Genomic DNA, 21,270 nt, shown 5'->3' with positions numbered 1-21,270 from the left:
AAAAAAACAACAAAAAACCCAGACCCCAACCAACAAACCCCAAGTCCCACTAACCTCACGTAGGCATCCCCAGTACCAGATGAAGGCACTTTACCCCTCTTTTATCTTTTATTTCCTTTTTTTTTTTTTTTTTTTTTTTTTTTTTTAAATGTCTGCACCTGCCAGCACTTTGTAGTTAACAACCAGTTAACGGCTGATCCTAATTCCCCAGCTCGCAGCCGGTTACCCTTCACTAGGATGCTCCCGGGGGATGCTGCTCCACCCTGCCCCGACACCGGACCACCGGGACCGGGATCGGGATGCTCTTGCGGGGGTGGGGGGAGGATACCACGTGAGTCGCCGCACCGGGGCTGCGGCCGTAGGGCGGGGCGCGCTTCTTCCTCCTCCTCCTCATCTTCATCCTCCTCCTCCTCCTCCGCTGCGCGGAGCCGGGGCGGGGCGGCCCCTGCGGCAGCGGCTCTGCCCGGCTCCGCCGGTGCGGGTTGCTCCGCGGGGTGAACGGCGGAGCTGGAGGGTAACCGGCCATGGATGGGGGGGGGACGACCGGAGCGATGCGGGGTCCGCCGCCCCTCTAGGCTCGCTGGGGGAAGAGGTGAGCTGCGAGGGTGGGAGGGGGGGTATAGGGGTGCGGGGGGGGGGGGGGGTTGCCGTTCCCCTCCATCCTTTACCCGCCGCCTCGCCAGAGCATCACTGGGGGAGATGGGGTGCTCCCCCCCGCCCCCGAAATGTTCATCCTCCGGACTTTCTGGCTTTTAAGACTCTCGGCATCGTGTAGGGTAAGAATAAATACCCTGGGACCAGCCAGACCGATGCTTTCATGATTTTTTTTTTTTTTAATTTTTTTTCCTTTCTCCCCGTCCCAGTTCTTGATAAATTGCAGTGTCATTGTCAGATATGCCTTCTGCTGCTGTGCTCGGTTTTAACGCTTCACCCCAAAGAGAGAGGTAGGATCCACCCTTACCGTTGAGAGGCACGCGTTGGGTCTGTCAGAATGCAGCTTGAGCCACTGAATTTGAAGCATAAGTGGCTGGAGTGGATTTTTACAGGGCAGAAGGGTTCCTAGTGGGCAGTTCAGATGATGGTTACCGATGCTTTCATCTTGCTTTTAGTGCATTTTTGTTCCTTTTCTTCGGTACTTGGATGGCAAGGTACGCCTGCTCGGTTTGCAATCCTATTTTTTTTGCAGGGTCTTGAGTGCAGCGTGTCCTTTACGCGGTGGTACAGCCCGAGGATGGCGTGTTGCAGAGGGGTGTAAAAGGCCACGGCGAGCTTGCGATCGCAACCGGTGTTAACATTGGAGTGAAACAACCCTTTAGGCTCGTTTGCTCTCTGGCGTGGAGTGACTGACACTACAGTTACGGGGAAGCGTGTAGTGTTCGTGTCAGAGGTGATAGCGTTGTCATTGAGACCGGCTAAGGTGATTCTCTGCAACCGAAACGGTGAAAAGACTGCATAGACCATGGAGCTGGACTGAGTTTGCTCAAACAGGAGGAAATCTCCTCCGATGGCATGCTGGGGAGCAGAGCAGCATAGGAACTGGGGGCCTCGTTACCCAGAAAATCAGTTTGAGAATCGGGTTGTGTTTTTAGCAAAGGAAGATTTTATTGTAAAAGAGCCCCAGAATCTCCCATTGTAGCTGATTTTTTTTTTTTTTTTTTAACATTCTGCAGCTGTGAGTGAAAACTCTTGCTATGAAGCATGTAGGGTATTTAATCTATTTTTAAACCTTAAAAATACCTCCTATAGTCTTTAAAAAAAAAAAAGCAGCAGTGGACAGTGGTTGTACTTAATGCTTAATTTTTTTATGTGCCTGGACGATCATAATTCACAGGCAACTGGCCATTCCCCACCCACTCCCCCCCCTTTACATAATTTAGGAAGAAATTATATGTTCTTAATCTTCTGTATGATTTTCCAGGTTGGTAACCTGGGCAACTCTGAGATTGCCAGCATTGCTGCAGGCAGTGCAGCATTTTCTCTCTTGCTACCTACTGGCTTGTCTGACGCTGGAGGATTTTTCTCCAGTGCAGTGCTTGCTCTCCGCGTTTACCGCGAGAGGGCCCATTCTGCGCCTGGTTTTGGTGACGTGCATGTGGGAACGGAGCTGCCTCATGCTGGACCCACACTTTTCCTTGCGGGGGGAATATCTCATCCCCTACTTGGGCTTCGCGCTGATCCTCCTAGGGCTGGTAGATCTGTGCTGTTTTCAGAGCTGTCAGGATGTTTTTAGAAGTGGATTGCATTATTGTTATAACCTAATGCTTGTAGCAGAGCAAGGAATCGCCAGAAAAAAAATCCCACCCTCCTGTAGTTGGGGTTGTCAATGCTTTTGTTCAAAATGTTCCATGGGAAATAAGTGGTGTGTTTAAGATGCCCCTTGTTGCCACGGGAGGTAATGTCCTACTTGGAGCTGGCGGGTGTGAGCTTAACAGTGAGTTATGGGCATCATTAGCAAGGCATTCCTGCCAGCGGGTTGTCTTGCAATGTTTGCACTTCCAGTTTGCAGGTCAGAGCTGGTGGTTTTGCGCGGTGGAGTTCTTGTTCTTGCTTCAAATGAGGTGCATAATGTGGGTTTGTCGGGGGGAAACCCTTAGGTTACAAAAAGGATGATTACACTCATCTCCTCTCCCCTGCTGCCAGAAAACTCCACCAAGCAATTCTTGCATCAAGCTCGTTGCCGCTGATGAGGGTGGAGGATTGCTCTTTAGAAAGACATCCACAATCCTGATCTGCAGAGCAAGGGAGAGGTTCCAGCGTGTCCTTTGGCATCAGACACTCCTGTAGACCTGACAAAGTGCTTGGATGGCTGCAAGACAAAGGTCTCCAGGGGTGCTGTGCTATGGCTGCCAGGAACTTGGCATGGCAGCTTGTTTGAAGGCCAAATTAGCAAGTTTACAGCCTGAAGCTTCGTTGGTGTTGGCTCATGGCAGGCAAGGCAGAAGCAGTGTCTTCAACTCTCTTGTTGGCCTCAAGAGCAAAACTTTCTGCTTGGGCAGAGCAGGTTCTGCCGTTCCTGGTAGTGACATGAATGGGGTGGGTTAGTTCTGAGAAACATGCTCCCAAATAAGCACGGACCATTCTCATGTCACAAGTCTCATCAGGTCTTGGCCTTTTTGGTGATGGAAGGTTTTGGTTTCTCTCTAAAACAGGTGTTGTTTTTGGATGTCTGAAATTCAGCTTTGAAGGGGAAGTGATTGTACCCACCCATGTCCCTCTTTTGGAGGGGAGAGTTTGTCTGGAGGGAGCTGTGTTCCAAATCAGCCCTTCTCTACCACTCTGAGAAAAAGGACCTTCATAGCTGAAGTTCCTGGCATGGGGGAAGGGAAGAAATTGCAGGCTTCTGTTGTGCTGTTTCTTTGGTTTGCTTCCCACACACACACACAGAAAAATGGATCTTAATGAAAATTTCCCAGGACTTTTTTCGTCTTTCTTGCAAAAGCTTCTTTTTCATTAGGAGGTTCAAAAACCAGGCAGGGAACTTCAGGCTGTTCTCATCTTTTTCAACCAGCTCTACTCATCTGTTCTGGTGGTGGGCGTTTGGAGTGGGTTTTCCTACAGACTGTCAATGAAATGCCATGGTGACAATTTCTTGGCCCATCAGTATAATCAGGCTGATCAGGTTACTCCCTCCTTTATAAAAAAAACCATATAATTTGCTTGAATTAATTAGGTATTAAATGACTGGATATAGATATCAATTTTGTTTCCCAGTACTTTCTGTGTACCCCAGGTTGGGACATTGCAAGGAGACACTGAACACTCAAATGAGGATGATGCAGGTGGCTTTCCAGGTGGGCTCCTTGTTTGGTCAGATTCTTTGGATGATGTAGAGAATGGATGGACAAAAGCTAAATCCTGCCTACTGCATCTGCAGATACAAGAGCATGTGTGCATGCCTCAACCAATCCCTGGTCCCCACCACAGAAGAGTTTTAGGTCGTGGCTGAAATAAAGGTGAACTTGGTGTGGGCCAAGTAGTATTTTATTTGCTGCTTGAGCTCCACCTGGCTGCAACTGGATTCCCACTTGTTGCTTCTGCTGTTGCAGTTGACCACTGTCCTGGGAAGGGTTCATGTGTTGGTTGTTCCTTAGAGGGAATAAAAATATGAGGCTTCTGGCAGATCATTTCAAGATGAATGCCTCTCCTTGGGGCTCACAGATAGGCCACTCACCAGTCAAAAATTGGGATTTGGGGTTCCCCCCCCGCCCCTCGGCAAGTGTTGTTTGCCAGCCTGCTTGTAGGCTGCCTAGAGCAGAGAGCATGACTTCACAGCAGATGTTTCTCATTGAACTTCTTTTAGAAAATGGGGGAAAAAATTGTTGTCATCTGCATGAAAGATTTTTCACTAATGTAACAGACAACACATTTCTATGGATTGAATAAAGGGAGTTTTGTTGCAGTAGGAAATACTGGCCAAAGGAAAATTCTTTGTAATCTCAAAAGAGAAGCTGCACTTTTTTTTTTTTTTTTTACTTTAAATTTTTTTGTAACAAAGAGAATCTCCACTTCTCTGATCCAACACTAAGCTCTGTGTCCTTTTCTGGAAGAGCAATTAGTCTGGGAAAACTGGCAACACTTAGCCCCAAAGTGACAGGAGTTCACCATGAAGCAGACTGTCTTTGAAATATGTGCGTATTCTTTTCTAATCAGTAACAATCACACTTCCAGACAGATTTCAAGGATCACTGAACCTCTGCTGAGCCCTGTCATACGCACTGACTGCAATCTGCAAAGACCAAATATCTCCTCCTTTCACTGCTGTTCATGTTTTCACTTTTCTTATTCAAAGCTGAATTATTAATATTCTTACGGATGCTCTGTGACACCCAACTGGTTTCAGCCAGGGTTTTGTAATGTAAAGTGGGAAGTTTTTGTTAAACTTTAGTCTTGCCTGATGGTCACAGCTTGTTATTGTTTAAGGTGCTTGCAATTGTACGCTTCATACGGTACTCAAAAGAAACATTTTGTGGTACCTTTGTATGATGCTTATCTTTAAGTTTATCAAAATAATTGTACGTGACTTCATGACTCTCCTTAGTACTCAAAATCTCAGCAATTTCAGAGCAGCTTGTGGTACTTGTGTACATCATGAGTTTGCTATTTCTTGCTGTGCTGGTCTTTAAAGGGTACAAGTAACGTTGACCTCCGCTTGCCTTTGAACTTCATGAGCTGGGAAGTTCTGGAGTTGCGTGGAGGAGTGAAAGGGATGGGAGGTGGGAGGGAGACAGACAGGCAGCTTGTAAGAAAAGCTTTTCGATTGCTATACTAAAAGCGTTAACAGCAGCTTGTGCTTATGTCACTGATGGGGTTTTTTGGTGGGTTTTTTTGGTATCTAATGTGAGGTGGAATCAACTCTTAGACAGATATGCTTTGTATTTTGGAGGTGTATGTGCTTGCCTGTTTTCTGGGATGAATGCTGGGAGCCCTGACTGTGATGAAAATAATGTGTATTGATTGGAAAATATCTTCCGGGATTCGGTTTAGCAAAGTCAGCAACTTGATTTCAGGCACAGGCAAATCTGCTCACCGTGGTGGACAAACAGTAAATGAAATGTGTGTTGGTGCAGAGATGCATGTCTCAGAATGCATCAAGGAGCAATATTTCTCTGGGAATTGGTGGTGTTCTGTTCATAGTGCCTGGAATACATCTTCTGTGTATCACAGTAAAATGGTGATGTAACTTCTGCTTTGACCTTATATATGCAAGGTAGAGCTGGAAGGTGCAGCCTGGCTTTCATATTGGAAGAAGACCTTCCATGTTCGTGCTGAAGTCTCTCTATTTGTGTTGCTGGCTTGCTTAGATTATTTTGCCAGATGACCTTTATGTTCAGAAAGGGTTTTTTTTTCTCATTTTACTGTCTCTGAAAACAGTTTGGACTTAGCCTATCGCTTCAGGTCATGACCGAAGCCAGAGAGAAGCATGACTTGGGGGTTGGACTAGATGACCTTTGGAGGTCCCACTCCAACCTAAATTATACTGTGGGTTCATGGGATGTAACAGCTGTTAAAACGGTAGTGTTTTCTCGGTGTGCTCTGTGTGAGGCTTTTATATTTCTGCATAATAAATAATGATGGGAAACATTGCTTTTGCAGTGCATTTGCCCATCCATGCTGGTTGCAAGCCAAGTCTGGACAGGAGGTCGTGTAACTACATGACCATATAAACTCAACCTGGTGTGACAAACTGTCGTCCCCAAGCATGGCGCTGGCTGGGGCTAGGACTGCCTCAACCACAGCTGGTGGTTCCTGCTGGGAAGCTGGTTCATGTCCTTTAGATGTGGAACATAGGGACCGTGAGCCGAAATCTGTTGGCAAAATACTGTGTGCAAGCATACTTAAAACTATACCCGTTATGAGCATAAGCACTGCCCTGTATATTGGTTAGACCTGAAAAAAAGGGTTGAGAAAATTGCATTTAGCACCAGCTAGTAATCTTCTGTGAGCCTTGGATCCACTGCCCTGTTGTGCCTGGAAGTAACGAAGGTTGTTATCCTGGAGAAGACCCTGCAAGGAAAGGCGACTGCCACTTGGCAGGAGGTCTGGGATGGTTGCAAAGCAGCTGAGCATCCTTCGGGAGCTGCAAAGTTCCGTAGCTAAAGGGCAGCAGGCTCCCTCTGCGGTAGGCTCACAGGCATTTCTCTGCTGTGAAAAACAGCGGGGTCGAACAACCACATATTTCCTTTTCTTTGTGGTTTAAAAACACTGATCTGTTTAGACTTGTTGCTAGAATTGCACCTATTTCTTTCTACTCCCTCTACTTAACCACCACAAGAGACTTGAGTACGTTATCGCTCTTTGTTTCCAGCTGGAACGAAGCACAGTTCCTGGCACAAGTTCCCTGGATGACGTTTTCACAAATTCGGAAATAGCCATGCTTGGAGCTGCCGTCTGTCCTGCTCAGCTGCTGCTGAGGCAAAAATATGTGCAAAACCTCTTCTTTTCAGTGTGAAAAGAGCATGGGTTCCCTTCATGCTGAACACGCTCGAAACAGCAAGAGCACTTTGAGTGGTTCTTGTTCCCCCGATGGCTTGTCAGGGACATTTTTTTTCTTTTTTATTAGACAAGGGTTCTCAGAGCAATGTAATTTCCATTTTTTTTTTCTTTTTTTTAATCTGAGAACTGAGATGGGTAGGATGAACAGTGATATGTAGAGCTCCACACTACCCATGAAAGGGATCGGGAGTAATGCTGTCTTGAGGATGGCTGTTCCATCCACCAGAGGCTGATTAATTTTGTAGCTTCTAATGATTCATTAAACCAGAGCTTGAATTTAAGAGGAAGTTTTCTGGGGTTTTTGGGGTGATTTGGGGTTTGGGGGGGGGGTGCTAATAGGAGCTTATTTGAGGTGTGAGACACCAAGATTCATGCATTCTTCATGCAAAGTGGGTTACAAATGCTTTCAGTCTTCAATATCTGCTGTTTAAAATCACTAGGTAACCAGGAAGAGCATAGCTCACTCCTGCTTTCCCATGAAATATGTTTTAAGTGCATAGAGGATAAGGTGGACACATTGTTTGGACTTGTCCTTTCAAACTGATCAGGCATGTGGCAGCCTTCAGAGGCGAATGGAGCCTCTTAGCACTTACAAAAGAAGCCAGATTATTCAGCTTTTTTTTTATTTTTTCACAGCCCTTCCTTCTCTCACTGTAATTAGAAGCCATTTCTGTGTCTGAAATTACAGACTCTTAAATTCACCTGAGAGCAGATCCCTTTCGCTGAATTCCCCAGTATTATTTATGCCATCAGCAACAGAGAGAAATCCTAGAATAGTGCTATTGCGTGGCACTCTGACATTCTTATAGAGCTACTGATTTTGCTGTGATGGCATGTTTTTCTTCTGTTCTTATTTTTCTGTCATGAAATGCAATATGCATAAACAATGCTAAACCAGGTCATCAGCATTAAATTGTCTGTATTTGTGCCTGCTTAGTGCTGGCTTTCTGTGTTATATTAAGCCCAAAGTGTGTGTTCTTAGTTTCACATGATTGGCTTTTTTTGTTTTTAAACAAAGGTGTGGTCTAGGGTGGCTAAATAATCCTGATTTAAGGTCAATGTCAGGTAGATGGATACAGAGGTTGAATTTGTGGATGTTTTCTTATCAGGCTGAGCTGCCAGAGTGCCAATGAGCAACTAAATTGTAAGATTTAAATTTTTTTTTAGGGCCAGTACTTCCTTCTAAAACACAGCTCCTTAATCCTTTGAATTCTGTTGAATAGCAGGATGCCCTCAGGCTGGATGTGTATGTACATGGGTTCCCCCTGGTTTTGTATTTCCAAGGGATATTTGCATGAGAATGAGTAACAGCACTGCATTTTTTGTGTCGGGATTCCTGTGCCAGAATGAATTGGTCTTGTTCATAGAATTTATGCGAAGAAAAAGGAGATTTTGGCTGCTTCTGCCTTGCATTGAAGGAAATCGTTTGACCCTGGTCTTGACCCGTTGTTGGCTGGGATGTGTAGGAGAGGGACCTTTGTCTGCAACTGCTGCGCAATGCTGGGAAAGCTGTTGCCTTTTCTTGCAACTTCTTTATCTTCTGGGTTTTACTTGCTTTACCTTTTTGAATTCAGCCTTCCAAAACTGCCTGTTTTCTTGCTTATAGATGGCCACGAGTGGAGCGCGGCGTAGCAGCACTGTGCTACCGTGCGTAAATATTTGGAGCCATTCAGGCTCTTCCAAGACACTCGTCTTAATGCTTCATCAAACACACGGGTTACCACAGCACAGGCCTGAGTGTGTGTCTTTAGGTCAAGTTTTACCCCTGAAATATTTTAGGATGACTGATGTCAGCAGCATGTGATTCGTTGAATTTTGCCTCTTTTTTTTTCTGGACATCTACCTAGGTCAGAGAGTTGCTAGGCTGGATGGGTTGCCCCAAAATTACTTGTATTAAAAAAAAAAAAAAATACAAAGAAAAAATAGAAGGAAAAGACTTGGCAAGGCTTTGGTTCTCTGTGATGTCACTCTTATTTCAAGGTACCTGAAAGATCTCCTCAACCGGTAGCTTGTGGCACTTGTGGAGGCTTAATTAATTCTCATTTTGAAGCCTTGAATTTGTTTCTTTCCTCCAGTTCTGCTCTTTTTTTTAATGAAAATGTTCTTCCTTGAGTCACCGTAACTAAGATCTGAATTGCAAATTATGTTCCATCTGAGAAAAAAGAGGGGGTTCCCCAACCCCCAGACTAATCATACCCAAGCAGTGGAAATCAGCAGCGCTATTAAAGGAGCCAGGATGGGAAGACCAAATGAAACTGCGTGTTTTTCCTGCATTAACTTAACCAAGAATCGACGCTTAGCTTGCTTACTTGCTTTTCTCTGAAATAAAATGCCTCTTCTAGGAATATTTTCATAATAGTGCTGGGCTGTCTGCAGTTTTTGAACTCATTCCTGTTGGCTAATTTCAGAATTTCTTCCCCTGAACTTCCAATTTAGCACCCACACCTTACGAATTAGCACAGTTATGAGCACTGATGGGGAGTTCTTTGGCAAACTTACAGATTTCAGACAAGTATTTGGCTGAGACGGGTGGAAAAGTGGAGGATGCAGAAAACAGAGGTACTGTGAATTGTTCAAATGGCATTTAGGGGTCCTATTCCTCCTCCTTCACTTAATTAGAAATGAAATCTGCTTTTATGCCACAGATGTTCTATATATTACATACATATATATATATATATACACACACACACACACCCCACTTAAGTGGTACCTTTCTCTGCCAGTATGTTATGTGTTTCTCAGCAAGCTACCTTGGTTATTATTTTGAAGCAAAATAAAAATCCCTAAAAATGAGCTAGAGATGACAATAAGTGGCCTTGAGGATGGAGAGAAGAATTCAGAATTGGTGTTTTATTTAGATGAGGGTGGGAATAGTGGGAGCTGGATGCTCACTGTGGATGAAAAGAGCCTGTTGGGAATATCTGCAAGAATCAGTGGCTGATCTGTTTGAAGTTTTTGCTTTAAAATGTAGATCAGCCCAGTCTGTGAAGAGTGAAAACTACAGTCCTTGTCATGCTTGGGTTTGGGTTTTTTTTTTTTTTGGGGGGGGGGGGGGGGGGGGGGCGGGCGGGGGGGGCGTGAAGTGTCCTTTTTTCTTTTTTCTTTTTTTTTTCTTTTCCTTTTTTTCTTCTTTGTGAGGATGTGGTTGTGTGTGTGGTGGGTTTTGGAGCTGGTTTTTAGTGGGTTTTTTGGTGTGTGTGTGGTTTTGTTTTTTTGTTTTTTGTTTTTTGGTTTTTTTTTTTTACCTATATCTGCAGCTGTCCTACATAAGCCACTTAACTTTGCAGCTCTGGCAACCAAAGGGTAGGCTGCATCTTTCCCTGGAGGGTCTTGGAAGCTGTCTATGTCTGGGCACATATCCTTTCTTTTAAGGAGGAATGAGCTAAGATTGGCTTTAACAGTTCACACGCTCCCTAAAACTGGTAAAGCCACTCCAGGTATGGTTCCGCTGTGCAATACAGCATGCTGCAAAAACCCCAGATTTATTTCCAAAGCCAGGTTCGGCTGTGTCAGCATGCCACTGGAGGTGAATCAGCCCTGACGGACCCAGAAATAATTAACCTTGGGTGCAGAGCTGTGCTAATGCAGCTGCACTTCAATGAATTATAGCGTGAGCAGCTCTCTGCCTGAACTAGATACTTTCCCGCTTGCTCAGAGACCCGTTTGGACTTCTCTAATCCTGTGGATGCTGGAGCTGTGCTGATGAAGAAGCATTCCCTGCCTCTGATAATATGAGGTCTTGCAAGAGACCCTATGGGCATGGTGGTGTTGGGTTGACGGTTGGACTCGATGATCTTAGAGGTCTTTTCCAAACTTAATGATTCTATTCTATTCTATTACCACTCAGACCTCCCTACCCCAATTTGCAAGGAACTAATGCTGCTTGGATGTCTCTGTGTTCTTTGGAAAAAGTCTCTGTGTTCTTTGGAAAGAGTCTCTGTGTTCTTTGGAAAAAGTCTCTGTGCTCCAGCAAGTGCTGGCTGAAGGGGAATTATTTGGCCTGCTGTTTCTGAGTTGATGGTAGGAGGAGAGGGAAGATTTTTGAAGGCATTGGTATGATAGTCTCTGAGCAGTGACTATGTGAGGTTGCTGCAGATGGATATATAAGACCTTGCAAGCTTGTTTGGGACCTGGGTGGCTTCTACACTTGCCCTGGTGCTAGACAAACATGTCACCTACAGAGTGTCAAAGTGGATCTGCAAAGCTTCATATGTTCATCTGGAGACCTTGGAGCATTCCTGCTTCACTGCCTGGCATGGTTCATGGGTGTACCAGGGCAAGTGCATGGGCCAAACGGGTGGTGATGCTGGACTGGAAGTGTTTGAAGGTGTATGGGAATGACCTCCATCGCTGCTATGAGGTTAAACGAAGGGAATGATGCTAAATTTGCAGGAAAGGCTCTTGTGGTTGCCTTCATACCATTCCATGGAAGCAGAGAGTGGTCTTTAAATGATTTTGCCCATTTATTCTGCCGTCTATGAAAATGGCTATAGCAAATGAAACACTGTAATGTTTTGTTTTCTCAGCAAATTAGATATCAAAAGGTAAGTGGCTCTTGGACCATGCACTCAAAGACCCAATTAAATATACAGCTAACAGATTGTATGGCCTGACAGCGCACACCATGGGAGGAAACAATAGGCATCAGCAGATGTGGTCAGTTTACAGCTAGATACACTAAATATTTTTGCACTCTGGAGGAAACCTGGAGATATTTCTTCTGCAGTGTCTGTTTGTTGTGGCTTTTTTGCAGGGGGGTGGTGTGGGCCAGGTCTGGGTCTGGTCTTGCACACAAGAACGTGTAGACTTGGAGACCAAAAGGACGCGTATGTCGGTGGCACATGGAGCATACCACTGAGGTGTGCTATATAAATATGCAATAAATATGCAAATAACTTGTGTGGTGTTGTGGAGAAGGGCAGATGGAGATGTGGATAGTTAAAGTGGCTTTTCCTGTGGTTATACAGTATGTAGCTGGAAAATGATTTATTTTATATGAATATATGTTGGCCTGATGAGAGCTGTGGGTCTTGTTGGTGCTTTGTGCTTATTGGATGGATGGTTTTGTCTGTGTTTAGCAGGAAATTTCCTTTGTCCCTGGAGTCTGCAAGGACATCTCCAGGGGGAATACACTTGATAGCAGAGTATTCTCAGAAGGAATATACCCCTCCCCTGGAAAGCATGGGGTGTCAATCCTACATAACAGACCTGAGGATAGCGGGGCTTTCTGATGTTTTGCAGGAATGCTTTGTAAAGTATCCGCTTTTGGTAGCGGAAGCACAGAGAAGCAACAGGAGAGGCTTATCTGGACCAGCAGGTTGCAAACGTGCTGATGCACCTTTCTCCCCCATCTTGCAGCTCTGAGAAATAAATCCAAACACTATTAAGGTGATAACACTAAAGCCCAGAAGTATTAGGACCTGAGGAAGAGGCCAGAGCATTTATCAAAATGCACTTAAATGTTTTCAGCCTCCAGCCTTTCACACCATGGTATTGGAGAGATGCCTGCAGGTAATTCCGCATCTACAGAATTTAGACAGCCCATAGGTGCCATGAGTGATGGGTTAGAGTCTATTAATTACGCAGAAATCAGATTTTTCTCTCTGGGGTTGACTGTCTTCAGGTAAAGCTCGTGTAGGAGGAGTTAATTCACAGCTCTTTGGAGTGAACCAGCCATCTGTGAGCGCCAGCAGTGGAGGTGTGGGCTTGGAAATGGCTTCTCTTTGCTTAGTCTGGTGGGCTCAAGGCTTGGGGAAGCCTCTGCGTGGTTTGTTGCTTCCTTGGGTTTCCAGTAGCTGTGGGGAAAGCTGCTTCAGCTCTCTAGGTTTGCTAATAAGATTTGCTGAAAGCAGGAAAAGTGGAAGATGCTGTGTTGCTTGGCAAAGGCAGTGACGGGGATCCAGGAAGGGCTATGTCACGGATGGAGTGACGCAATTCACTCGTAAGAGAGAAGTAGCAATACCTTTATTGATATGACACAGTGATTTAACAAAGTTTGACAGTAAATGTGACAGTGGTTTAACAAGATTCAATGTCAAGGTACACTTGAGTATTTACTGCATAGAGGACAGGGCCAGACAAAGCTGTTGGGCCAGACAAAGCTGTTGGGAAGACCCTCCCATTGAGTCGTGAGGTTCAGAAAGGATCCCCTTGTGTTCCAAACTCCTCCTCAGAGGGGAGTTTATGTGTGGCTGGATCCTGACTTAGTCAACGGTTTATGTCTAAAGGATTATATGTGCACAATCAATCTGTATTATATATATCACTTAGTTAGGATTTCAAAGTTCAGCATGCTATTAAACACTTACTGAGAATCTGTTGCGGCAAGGACTTTCTCAACCTTGAGGAGTGACCTTGAGAGGTGTCCCTACTCAAGGGGAGATCCCGGCGTGCAGCTTACTGCCGTGCAGGAGAGCTCAACGGGCTGTGGGCTGTCCACCAGTTATGGAGTAAGATAATTGACTTATATTTACATATCGACTACAGAAGTTGGTTTCTTCCAAATTTGGCCCAAGTAGGACATTGACCAGCACTGTGGTTAGGTGGGCGCATAGCTCAATTTAGCCCTTGGCTATTGTGCTGCTATTTGTCTCCCCCAAATCCACACAGCCTGATGCATCTGTTACGATTGCTACTGGTGGTTATCATTTAAGCAGGGTCATGGGAAATACAGGTCAGACTCGGGAGGCAGGGGGAGCACACCGCCACAGGCTACTGATGCTTAGCAGAAAATCAGGATTAACAATTATACAAGGAGTGTACAGAAAGACTAAAACAACAAGGCAGTGCTAGGACCAAATAAATTTGATGGGGACCATACTGTGCTGTTGTGCAGCCCTACGAATGCCGCAGAGGAAGCTTTCCATGCACAAGTCTTAGCCCACTGGAAAAGCAGCACAATTTTTCTTTTTTTTCTCCCTCCTTTCCCTCCTTTCCCTCCTTTCCCTCCTTTCCCTCCTTTCCCTCCTTTCCCTCCTTTCCCTCCTTTCCCTCCTTTCCCTCCTTTCCCTCCTTTCCCTCCTTTCCCTCCTTTCCCTCCTTTCCCTCCTTTCCCTCCTTTCTTTTCTTTTGCTTGGTACAAGGCTTACCAGCTACAGTCTGGGGAAGATTGCCATTTTGAGAATAAGGTCAGTTCAAGAGGATTCTGGATGTTGAAATGCAGCTAATTCAGTTGGATGCAGCAACCCTGGGGTATCAAGAAGCTTCTGCTCTAGTATGGTAAATCTCAGTGTCACAGTCTTCATTACTTTTTACTCACTGGAATATAATCCTCCCCTAAAATGCTCTGAGAGATAAGATTGTGCCTAGACTTTCAGGTCTGCTTTTACATTTACATTTTCTCTGTGACATACGCTCTATCAGGAGCTATTTGCCTTTGTGTGGGTGCTTTTGGAAAAAAGACTTTTCTGCATCTCAAAGCATATTTGAATTTAACAAGAGGATGGTAATGCCTTTCCTGATATATGCTGCATCTTTTAAAGTTGCTTTCTTGTGTATATAATAGTCATTATTACTCTATCTCATTTTCTTTCTTTTCAGCTGTTTGCAAAGGTTTTTACAAAAGCTGATTCACCAGTGACTGCCATGTAATACAATAGTTGCTGCCTTTTAGATGGTGTTAAAATGAACCTTTAAAATTGTGCCTATAAAACACCAATTTATCAAATCCTCCTGAAAAAGAGACTGTCAAAGCAGGGGTTTTTATATGTTTATTATATTATTATTAAAAGCTTGCAGAATATATGTTTATACTGGATGGTTCTAGCTTGCATCTGCATCCCTCAATGTCTGAGGGAATTTGAGGGATTAAAACTTTTTTCCTATTTTTTTCCCCTTTCAAAATTTTCACCCTTTTTGTTTCCTGCTTTCCAACATGTTTTCTAATGGCATTTGTGTGGCTATTGCTGCAAAAATTAAGCACTAGGATTCTTCTGTCAAGGTGTTCATTAACCTTTGAAGCAGTATGAATTCTAAGGTGGTGGTGGTGGAAATAAATCACTAGCTGGGACCCAAAAAGATTGTTATTAGTTGCAGAGACTAATGAAGCTTGGCAGAAGCTGGATTTTGATTGCAAGCATGCTCCTTTCCCTTCCTAGAAAGGGAGACAAAAAAACACTGATGTCTTCCAGTGGTACAGTGAAATGTGCTCCCTGCAAGTGTTTGAGATATGACTGCGGTAAGTGTAGAGTAAAAGCATGTCTTGGACTCCCTGGAAAAGCAAAAGGAAATAGTTGAAGGAGTTAATGGTAATTGTATAGTTGCCTGATACCCCTCAGCTGTGTCAGCTTATCCAGCTAGGGACAGTGCAATGCTTGTCAGCTCCCCAAAGAGGACGTTGCCAAAGGAGAGGGTGGTTGAGAGGATGACTCTCATCCCAACGATGCAAATCCTTGCCTTGGGGAAGATTTTAAAATAAAGGATGTAGAAGGACTGATGAGTTTCACAAACACTGTGGGGAAGGTGGAGCTGGAACTTGGGCTATAACATCTCAAGGCTAGTAGGGGACTTATGGACCTGGTGGTTTTCCATGAACCTGGCCAAGAGTTTGGGATGTTGTCCCTTTTGTGGTCTTCTGTTGAGATGCACAGAGCAAGAGGGCAGCTTTTGCCTCTGTAGATGTCCAAGCCAGCTTTCCTGACTGCTGTCCTGCTGGCACGATGGCTCAGTGCCGCATGTAGCTTTGGCAGAAGAGCCATCCAACACCAAGATGCTCAGGTGGCTGAGTCAGGGGATGCGTGGTCTCCATAGCATGCGGACGTCACCTCTCCTAGCCTTTCTTGCTTCCTGGCTGAATGATGATGTTAGCAAGCATAGCTGGCTTTAGACATGTCCTGTTAAGACATGTCTTTATGGGATCTCTCTAGGTGTGCGCAGTCACTTATCAAAGCACGATACAATTTTTCAGAGTGTTCTCCAGTGGTTTGGGAATGACTGAATTATGTCAATCTGCATGCAGGAATATGAATGGAAACGTTTGGGATTTTAATGGGGTAGGTGGGAATAAAGGTCTCATCTGGCCAGGAATTTGGAATATTGGTAGCTTTGACACAAGCAGTGTATGCAAAGCAGAGGCAGGAAGGCAGAGCTGCTTCTCTTGATGCAAACTTATCCTGCTTTACAATGTCAGCTTTCACAGCTAGGCAAATCACAGTGATTCCCATAGAGGTTAGATGTTTTCCTTGGTAATTTTTTTTTTTTTTCTTTTTTTTTCTCTGTAAGCCAACAGCTTTGTGGCATTAACTAATTGGCTTTAACTTTGAGGGAGTTAAAGCAAAATAAATCCCCAAGTGGATGATTTTGTTCAGAATTAAAATGCATTCATTCATTGTCAATGAGTGGAGTTGGCTAATCCTGATTTGCAGCTGGGATTAAAAGTGGTCACACGAGGATTAAGTGCAGTTTAAATAATCTACTAGGAATGTAATTCAGATTAAATAGCTTGTGTTCTTGTAAAGGCAGTGTGGTTTGGATTATGGCACCTCTGTGTGGCGTGCTCTTCCCTTTCCTTTTCCAGAATGAAAAGTAAAATATTGCTGTAAATCACAAACTGAGCAGTGATTCCCCAGCAGCTTTTTGGGTTTTGTATTTTATTTTTTTTTTTCACTTTCCTTTTGGATTGTGCTTTGTGATGTGCATTTAATTCATTCCACATTTCTCTACACTTTAAAAATATGAAGTTTATAAAGAAAATATTCAACATATTAGATAAGCTAAAATCCAGCTTTGGTTGCGGGGGGTGGGGGGGAACTAAATAAACCAGAAAAAGAAGGTATTGCTCTGTGTGCTAGAAACTGTATTATTATTCAATAATGGGACATTACTCACCCACACAGATGGTGAAGTAAGATGAGAAAAGCAAGTGTTTTGGGACTGAATGGGGATAGAATTGCCAAAGAAAGATGCCTTCAGTGGGTTTGCTGGGAATTCAGGCTGAGAGGACCTCCTTAGAAAGAAGACCTTCCTAGAAGGACCATTGTCCTTCTAGCTGGAACGATATCTCCTAGCAGGCTCCAGAATGAATGTCATATGGAAGTATTCACTTCCATAGGTATGGGTTTTTTTCTTTTCTCTAGTGCAGTGGCTTTTCCCATGCTCCAGAACTCCTCCCCTCCATTTCACATGGAGGGATGCCATGATTGCTGATGCTGACACATACACAGAGAGCCCAAACTTGCCTTGGTGCACATCTAGTATCCTTGGCAGCCTCCTGAATTGTCTTCTGATTCATTTTCTGCTTAAGATGTGCTGTTTTTAAACCAGCTTCAGAGATTTGGGGAGGGGGGCAGAGGGTCTGCAGAACAAGGATAAACCGTGATGCACTACAGTGATGTGTTGAGAGACAGCCAGATGATGCACCAGTTTGTCATCATGTTTATTCGGAGGAAGCTTGCAAGCTTGCTAGATTTATGATGTTTAGCAAAACTGTGCAGTCTCTCCATTTTGAGACAGCCTGTTCAACCCCAGTGGGTAGCACTTGTCACAAGTACGTGGGCTTGGAGGAGACCTTGGTTTTACCTTGCCACCCCAGTGCAGGCTTCATTCGGTATCACGAGGGTGATGGTCAAGAACTTAAATGGCTCTCATTCATCATTGTTACAGGTTGTTTGGTAAACTGACATGTCCTTAAATGATAGAGAGAAAGGATTTGGCTTTACCTGATGCACTGTTTTCTCTGCCTGGGAGAACAGAAGAATTTACTTCAAGGGTTTCATTAACGCTTCTCAAGGTGATATAATAATTTATGTGAGAGTGGGAGAACTTGCTAAAGGGCTCTTAATGAGCCCTCTCCACTGTAATTTCATAGGACTGCAGCCTGGATAGTGCTTTTCATGTGTTAAAGCAGCATTTGCCATCCCAAATTAGCACCCAGCTGTGAGCTGAGGGGTCATTTTGCACTACAGAAAAATAGCCGAATAGCACCCAGTGCTTTCTGGCAGGGGTTACCTGGAGTATGGGCTCACCTGCTCAGCGTGGGTTCTGTGCCGAGCAGTCAGGTGTGGGTTTGCTATGCTCGTTCAGCATATACTGCCCTACAGCTTCACGCCTCTCTCTTCCCATTTCATGAGCATCCTTCAGCTGTAGCACCCTCCATATGCTCCAGGACTGTTGCTTTGCCCTCTTCATGTGCTTATATCCTCGCCCTCTTCAGCTGCAGTAATTATACGCCCCGAATTGCAAATTGTGACCTCCCTGCTTAGTACACATTTTCTTTGCCTTGGTCAAAGGTGTGGCTTGGCTACTTCTCTAGACAGAATGATGAGATAGTGTCTATCTGTCCCACTTTGGCCTTTGAGCTAACCTCTGCTTCGAGGATCATTAATCTATTATAGTGTTTAGATAATTCATCTTGCCCTTGGCAGTATGATATTTAATGTGACACTCTCACAACTGAGGATGTGTAAGCATTGCACAACAGAGGGACGACGATTTCTTTGTCACTGCAAGAAAAACATGGCTTGCGTGACATTGCAGCGCGTTTGCGATCCAGCTTTGGTTGCATGCTCCGAGTAAAGCCCCACCCAAATGGACCAAAGCTGCAGTGGTATCTCTTTCCCAGACAATGTCTGGCTTTTGTGTTTTGGAGGCTTGATAGCAATGCGGGTTGTACGTGTAGCAGGCTCTCCGCTTCCAAGCAAACCATCTGAACTTACAGTAGTCTCCATGCAAGAGAGGAGTTTTGTGCAATCTTGAATGACTTCACTTTGGAGATTTTAGCTAGGTCAGCCTTAAACTAGGGTCCACCAGGGATCTCAAGAGTGGACGACTTCTTGTCTTGTTTCTGCTAAGCCTGCAGTTAATTAAATGGTGGTTGCAGTTGCTTTTGCATTTCAGATGAATGCTCCTCCCCAGGCTTTTTAAACATCTGTAGCTTGCAGAGTTGAGCTTAGTTTGTTAGGCCTGAGCTGTCATCTCCTCTGACTTTTAACCACAGGGGGTTGTTTTTATTATTATTGTGCCATGTGCATTTTTTTTGCGAAGGATACTGTTAGAAGATAAATGATGTTTAGGAGATGCTTGCTACAATTAGAACTACAGCAATAACCTAGATTTACTGGAGCAGTGCAGCCATTTATTAAGTCTAAGTGTGCAGGTCCTTAAATTCATGTTGGGATTTTGTTTGTCTATTGTTCTGTTTGTACTCAGCATAATACCAGGAATGGGTTCTCTGCCAGAAACAATTCAGAAGATAAACTGTTCTATCCATGAAAACTTCAAACAAAGGTTTTTTTCCCTTAAGACAGAGTACTTGGTGAAATAGCCCCTGTTTTTCCAAGAGCTGAATTTGAGAGTGTAAAGATGTAATGAAAAGGTCTGATCTTACTTGATCTTGGAGTTGCAGCTACTTTATTTTTCCTCATTGAGACATGAGCCTTCAGACTAATTTAGTACAAGTCACTCCCTTAACAAGCTACACTACTATTACTTATTTTGATAATGCCATGAGGTTGTGCTTGCATATACACAAAAGGCACAGAAGAGACAGGCATCAAAGATAAAACAAGGCTATTGCAGCACAGAAGATTAACCCAGGCATTCTTCCATCTGCGAGGAAGGGGAATAAATACCCGAGACACATGCAGGACTCGAGCACCTAAGCAGTTGTATAGTTGGAGATCTCTAATCTCAGTGCAAATTTCTACAGGTCGCATCCAGACAATTTTAACTTGGGGTGTGAGGGCAATGGGGACAGTAAGAGATCCTTAACAAACCTGCTAGCTGTGAAAAACTTGGGTTCCTAATATTAGAAGTTTGGATTCTTATTTCTTTAGCTGTCGCCTAATTTTATCCTTACTTCTCAGGACCATCTAGTATGACAGGCAGACGTATTCCTCTATGTTTTAAAACCTGGGGAATTATTGCCTACCAAAGTAGAAGACAAGCAAAGAACATGAAATCAGTTGGCTTTGAGAAATATTTTAGCAGGGCTTCAACAGATAAAGGCTGTAGGTCTAAAGGTTGTGCACCAAAGGAGCATTAAGTCTTGAGTGTGTGCAACATTTAGGGGAAGCTTTGTTAGGTGCTGACCATTAATACTATTTCAGACTTTCTCCACGATTTCTGACTTCCCTCTGTGTGCTTGGGTTGCTGCCTCCCTGAAAGAAGAGTTTTGGAAGGAAATTGTTATTTTGGTTTGAAAGCCCCCTAATTCTGTTGGTTTACTTTGACTGTCTTAAATCTTTTATGGTGCTCACAAAGGATGATGCATTAGTGCAAAGTATTTCTGGATTTGAGTATGACTTTTGGAAAGGAAATCACTTTTAGTGCTACTTAATTCTCTGTAATCTCATCTCGTTGTGGACCTCAAACCCAGTATATTTTGCTTAAGCTCTTCGTGCTTCATTTTAATCCTTCTAACAGAATTGGGGTCCAGGTCCTTTGGATCTACAGAGCCATTACGAGCCTAGTGACAGTGCTTATAACCTATGCATCTTGTGAATCCTGCCTAAACAGATACGAGTGGTGGACAGCATAGACAAAATATTAGCAGCAGACACCAGAATAAAATACATCTTTGGAGAATTAGCACAGAAAACATGCAGATGATTTGCCTGTGAGCTGGGAGCCCTAAGGATAAACTCCATTTTGTTGATCAGAGGATAACTCTTTCCCCCTGAATGTGATCTTAGAGATAACCGTCATTTTCTAGAAGGTGACTTGCATTTTTTGCGTCTGCTTAGCTTGTTCACAAGCAGGTGGGGAAATGCTGCACACTGCATTATTTCCTGCTGACTTAATGAGCTGCATCGTTCAAACTGTGAAGCCAAGGTGATTTATTACAAGCTCTGTGGGTTTGAAAATGATCAACAAATACAACATTTGAACTACTGCTGGTAGTAAGGTGAAGTTTCAGTGAGCTCAGCCGGGGTGCAATACGCTCCCCTCTCCACGAGCTATTGAGATGCAATGGCATGGTCATGCTCCAGCACCTTCTTCCCTGCTGTCGTGGTTTAACCCCAGCCAGCAGCTAAGCACTGTGCAGCCGCTCACTCACATCCCCCCCCCCCCCCCCCCCCCCAGTGGGATGGGGGAGAAAATCGGGAAAAGAAGTAAAACTTGTGGGTTGAGATAAGAACGGTTTAATAGAACAGAAAAGAAGAAACTACTAATGATAATGATAACACTAATAAAATGACAACAGTAATGATAAAAGGATTGGAATGTACAAATGATGCGCAGTGCAATTGCTCACCACCCGCCGACCGGCACCCAGCTAGTCCCCGAGCGGCGATCCCCTGTCCCCACTCCCCCTAGTTCCTATACTAGATGTGACAT

The 21,270-nt window shown here is 44.3% G+C and overlaps 1 protein-coding gene across 2 annotated transcripts in view; it reads left to right on the top strand.

Moving 5' to 3' along the window:
- Positions 1-366: 366 nt before the first annotated feature.
- LOC115337691 (leucine-rich repeat and fibronectin type III domain-containing protein 1-like protein) overlaps positions 367-21,270 on the top strand; it is a 58,279-nt gene continuing 37,375 nt past the window's right edge. Inside the window, exon 1 of one of the 2 annotated variants that reach the window (XM_030006100.2) lies at positions 367-592. The gene's annotated coding sequence lies outside the window, so the exon portion shown is untranslated. The remainder of the gene's footprint in view (positions 593-21,270) is intronic. The other variant, XM_030006099.2, reaches the window with a different exon arrangement.

This window comes from Aquila chrysaetos, unplaced genomic scaffold (assembly GCF_900496995.4).
Source record: "Aquila chrysaetos chrysaetos unplaced genomic scaffold, bAquChr1.4, whole genome shotgun sequence".
NCBI lineage: Eukaryota > Metazoa > Chordata > Aves > Accipitriformes > Accipitridae > Aquila > Aquila chrysaetos.
The sequence above is the reverse complement of the archived record's forward strand: the minus strand, read 5'-3'. Positions and strand labels throughout refer to the sequence as shown.